Source organism: Chenopodium album, chromosome 22 (genome assembly GCF_948465745.1).
Source record: "Chenopodium album chromosome 22, dcCheAlbu1.1, whole genome shotgun sequence".
Lineage (NCBI taxonomy): Eukaryota > Viridiplantae > Streptophyta > Magnoliopsida > Caryophyllales > Amaranthaceae > Chenopodium > Chenopodium album.
In genome coordinates this window covers 25947844-25953843 of record NC_137855.1, presented here as the reverse complement: position 1 = coordinate 25953843, position 6000 = coordinate 25947844, and positions in this window count along the sequence as shown.

The following is a 6000-nucleotide window of genomic DNA, read 5'->3' as shown; positions in this document are numbered from 1 at the left end:
GTATGTTTGCTTTTGAGGCCTACGTTCTAGAATCTGTTCAGCAATAAATCTACCAAATCCATGGTCATAGTTCATAGTTGTGTTGCATGCTCAGCATTTAATTCTGTTATTTATTAGAATACACTACAAAAATCTGATCCTTTTACGACAGTCCATTAATGACGGGGTTTAAATCATGTCACTAATATAACACTTTTAATGACAATCTTTTAGCCCGTCATAAAACATATCCAAGTTCTACTAAAAGCCCAACCCAATTCTTATTATGACAACTAAAACCTCAATTAAACAAAAACAAAAGAAAGGCCTTTATTTTCTGTTATTCTCTCCACCATAATATAGTACCAAAACACCATTTTCGTTGCTCCAAGAAGATCAACAACTGATTTTTCCTCCATCAAAATACACCTATTTTTTCCAGAAAAATTAGTTGCAAATTTTGATTCAAGATGTTCAGTTGATTTTTTTGCTTTGATTTAGGTTAATTACTCAATTTTAGCTTTAATTTCTTTTCAAACAAAACAAAAAAAGTGTTGTATCGATTGTTCGTGGGATTCGGCTTCAAAAGGACTACTAAATCGTTGATTTGAGTTGGGAATTGCAAAAAATCTTCGATTTGAAGGTTTGTTTCTCTCTCTTCTTTTCTTTCATTTCATATCAAAAAGCAGCCTCCACTAGGCAGACCTCTAATTAAAGGCTTTCAAAATTTACTGCGGTTATAGATTTTGCCCGCACCTAACAGTCCCTTTGCTGTGTTTCAACTCAACCTGTAACATTTTTTGGTTTGCTATGTGGCAAAATACCGGTCTAGGTAAACTGTTATTTAGAACAATAGCCATACCTCAATCTGTCAGGAACATTCTGTGCCAAATATGAATTATTTGTCTATGTAATTTGCACTCTCAAAACTAATGTTAGGATCTCAACTATCTCTTGAAATGTAGAGACCTAATATTAAAGAGTATAGTAATAGCCTACCAACAGAATTGCATCTTAGCTTGTTTTACCAGAAAATAACAATGGAGCACTCATATAGTCAGATGTTCTGGTTTCCCACAGCAACCTGCTGACAAGGGAATAAACGCGTCGTCAATTGTCTATCCCTAGATCAAATATAATTTATACACCTAAACAAACCTAATACAAGTATAAGGCAAGCATAGGGGTCGAACCACAAGGAGACATGCATAAACACCACATTCACTACTTAATACTTAAGCTACCTCGGAACGAGAAGTGTGAAAAGCTAAGAAATTAAACTAGAGAATAAGAATGATTAAAAATCAATATAACTAAGCACCAAGGGAAGTAGGTAGATGTAGTTGCCAATTGATCATGCAATAACACGAAAGCAAAGCAATGGTAAACTAAGCATGCAAGAATATCGAATTAAAGCTCAATCTAACCGCCTTCCGGGGTTAATCAAATTCTCCTAACATAGCCTCCATGTTTCCACACTAGAACCATATATTAGAAGGTGCAATCAAAGAACTATCGATAACAATGAACCTTAACTAAGTCAACTTCCGCTTCTTGTTAGCAAAGATTCACCTTTAATCAACTAACAATGTGAACTTGCAAGAAGATTAAAGAATATCAAACATACAAAGACTTTAATCACCATTAACAAAACCCCAACATCATAAGCATGAATCAATCAACAACTAATACACCATCCCTACACCCTTGGCTAGGTGACTACTCACAAATCATATTGAAAACAATATCAATCATCAAATCAATAAGCATCAACATGATTAATAAGCAAAGAAAAATAAATCAAAATAACCAAGCAAAACAAAATGCAAAGGTAAAGAGAAAGAGTAAGAAATTGCTCATTAATTGAAGTTGAAGATCTACAAAGGCTGATCAAATTCCTTCTTCAAAATCCAAGCTCATCAATGGAGAAATCCACACTTTCTCTCTCTACCCAAGGTAAACTAAGAGTGTTTCTCTCTCTACAATTAGGGAAAAATAAGTCTAGTACAAAAGAAAAACGTCCCCCCTTAAAAGGGAAAGAAAAGGGGTTTAAATAACAAATAAAACGAAGTGGGACGGAGGAAGTGGTGCGTGCGCGCAGCAGGTCCCGTGCGCGCGCACAGAGGGGTCTGCGCGCACGCACAGGAGGGTGTGCACGCACGCACCCCTTTAGTGCTGGTGCAAGCACTCCCTCGAGCCAAGAGGGCACGGCTGCTGGTGCTCTCGAGTGCGCTTTCATGCATCATGCTCGTACGATGGTGATGAACATGGAAGCCCAAAATCCTTCACTCTTGGGCTCTCAAGACTATAGCAGGTGATGATGGTGATGCACGAGAGCGCTAGCCATGAGTGGAAGCTTGCTCCTTGCCTTGAACTCTAGCCAACCAAACGACACGAGGCCGCTTCTCGAGCATCCGAAACACTTAGAGATCCTTCCAAACAAGATCCCGAGCCTCGAACAACACCTACAATAAAAGAGGGAAAAGCAAGTAAAGTAGAAAAGACGAAAATACCCCTAAAAAGCAAGAAAACGCAAAAATGGACTACAAACCTTACTAGCAAGAAAACAAGGGAATAAAAGGGGAAAACACGAGAAAGAAAGCATAAAAAGGACTCTAAACTACTCCCTAGGAGTGACATAAATGTCGCTCATCACCTGCAATCACTGTTGGTTTATGCATTGTTACTCGGAAAAGGTTTATAGCATCATTTTATGCATGAAGTAGAAAAGGTTTATAGCTGGTTAATCTGTGAATAGAATCATCTTGGTTGTGTTCAACAAGTATCAGGAGTAATAATATCTTCTGTTTTTATCAATGGCAGGCTTCTCTTTTATTGCAGATTTCCTGATGACACTGCTTAATTCTCTAATGTCAATCATGTCAAAGGCTGGTTCTTGTGGACGCGACTTTGTCAATATAGGGCGCAGCTCAAGCTCTGAAATTTCATCAAATTTGTTAAACTTCTATAACTTTCAATTGTACATTGCACAAATACTCTATTTTGTTTAGTCTTAAAATTGTACACATCTCTTATCAATTTTGTTTCTTCTCCATTTCTAGATATACAATATGTGGTTGGTTTTATATGTAACTTTTGTTTCACTTTGTATGACCTTGTTACTATTCATGTTAATATTTGAACTATTAAATTAGTGAACCAAAGAGTCTATTGATATCAATTATATTAGCAGGTTTGTAAATGATAAAATTGTGACAGGGTTATCTGATCATAAATGGTTTTTCGCGACCGGATTTTTGTCTGTCGCAATTGGCTTCTGCAACGGGATTTTTGCCCAACGTAATTGGCTTTTGTGACGGGAAGATGATACATTCTTAGATCCTCTGTATCTTCTTTTGCAGCTAACTCCAATACAAGACTTTCGCTTGCTTTCTCATAAATTTCATGGAAAAGGGCATGGGAAAATGAAACAGGAAAAGCAGATGAAACAGTATCTCAATGAACTGAAGCAGAAGCAGATGACTTCCACAGTCTGTGGATAGAATGAGAGAGGCTCAAGCTCAATTGAAAACTCCCTATCTTGTTCTTAGTGGGTTAGTACTTTGCTTTTTTACTTGTGTATGAGTATTTCTCAGGACATGAGTTTAGTTTTGAGAACGGACCTCGATGACCTAAAAATAAAAGTTATGCACTTTTTGGAAACATTTGTAATTAATAACAAGATTTACAATTGTATAGAAGATACTCCTTTGCTTTTTCAGTATTTTCTACGTTATATCATCTTAGGCGGTTACATTTTTGCTTATTATCTTTCATCTATGTGATGCCCTCATGTTTTCCCTGGAATATAAGTTAAAATGAATTAATTAAATCAAGGCTCTGATTCGACTGACTCTGTCCTGTTGACACTTATAATCAGGCAAACTAGTGATCCTAGGAGTTGCTTTGCAACTGTTGAGAAGGATGTCCCTGGAAGCTTGACACATATGCTTGGCGATAAAAAGGTAAGCTCTCATTTTGCTCGTTGTTTTTTTTTTTTATTATTATTATTTTTTTATATATATATACATAAAATATATATCATATCATGCATTTCCCAGTTCTCACTCAATGAGCAAAGATAAGGCTGGTAAGAGACTTGTAGGGCTGTAACTAGACTTGTAAAAATGGGTCGTTAGATCAGGTTCAAGTCGGATGATTTTGTGGTTGGGTCAATTTGTTATGGGATACTTGTGACCTGGGTGCTGGGACATGAAATCTTTAAACATATTCACGATACTAGAAGACTTGCATTTGCCTTTCATTTAAAAAAATGCATGCATATCCACATTATAGATTAACTTATTTGATAGATCCTGTTAAGTTCACATCTCTTACCCATTTGTAAGCAAATCCCAATTTTTTCTCCTCTAGATGTTGATGAGTGTCATTTATGGCACTCATAGGGTTGTCTTTTAGGTAATTTCTTTCCCCTTCTCATGCTTTCTTCTCTTAATTTTGGTCCTTTTTCCTTTAGTTTCTCTTTTATTTATGTTTCTCGTGTTTTTATCGTGTTTTCCTTTTATTTTGCTCTTTTTCCCTTTTATTTATTTCCTTTGTTTACTTGTGTAGGTATTGTGAGGATCGCCTTGGCAAAGGATGCAATTCGGGAACTCAATGATCAAGCAAGGAAGAAGCATTTGACTAGAGAGGGCTTGGACAGGCCTTGGAGAGGCCTCGGAGAGGTCTCCAAGGTATTTCCAGCAGGCCACGGGCGCGGGCCCAAGACGAGCAAAAGTGTCAAAATGAGGCAGGAACTCCCCGCGGTTGCCCCGAGGGCTTCCCGCGGGCGCGGGTAAAATGGAGAGGTCTCTCCCCTCAGAGAGACCGCGGCCCCCTAATCATTCATTTCCCCGCGGGCGCGGATCCCTGATGCCGCGGGTGCGGGTGCTGCCCAGACAGCCCGCGGAGGGTTCCGTACCCATTTTTCCGCGGGCGCGGGTCTATCGGGAGAGGGCGCGGGAGCTGCCGTTTTCTTCTTAGATTATAAATAGAATTGTATTTCCTTTTTGAATCCAACTTTTTGATAATATTTCATTAGCTTAGTTTTAGAGAGAGAAGTTAGAGAGAAGTTAGAGAGAAGTTCTTGGTTTTGGATTTGTAACTCAACATTTGATCAATCAAGTTTGGATTTCTTCATTTTCAATCATCAATATTAGTGAGAATCTCTTCCTTCTTTCATCTCTTACTTACTTGCTATTTGATTTTTGCTTGATGCTTGTTTTTCTTGGATTTGAGTTTGATGATATTGAATACTTTGATTTCTATTTGATTTTGATATAGAATGATGATCAATGCAATTTCTAGTTATTTGGTTTTGAATTTCACCATGATTAGTGAGTAGATTAGTTGCTAGGGAAAGGGGGAATCATGTTTGATTATTGGAAATGCTAGTTGATGCTCTTTGATTGGTTGATTTGTTGCAATTAAATTGGTTGACATAGTTTTGCATGAGATTGATTAGATTAGGATTGATCACCCTATAAGATTAATCTAGATTGCATTGCAACTCTTAACGACACGTCCAATTGATTTGAAAGTTGCTCTAATTGATTGAGTTTGCTTGTGATTCTTCTTGGTTTGTCTTTCACAGTGACCACTAGATTGGCCAATAGGAGATAGCATTTGAACTCTCATGATTGCTACTATTGTTTGTCCATTGCAATACTTGAATTAATTGATTGAGCTTTGATCTAGCATTGTCATTGATCTTGCATGTGGAACCCATATCCCTAGTGTTTAGACCCTTGATTACTTGTTGAATTTGATCTAGTTCACTTTAGTACCAACCATAATCTCATTTTCTACTTCGAGGTAGCTTAACTTAGACTTTAGTTTTCATCATTGCATTCCCTTGGGATCGACCCTTAACTTGCCCTATATCCATATAAGGTTGGTTAGGTGTTTACAAATTTAGTTTGGCTTGGGGAAAGGGTAGATAACGACATGCATTTTCCTCTTGTCAAAATGGCGCCGTTGCCAGGGAATGCTATTGGTGCTTAGCTTTTGTTGTTGAGTCTA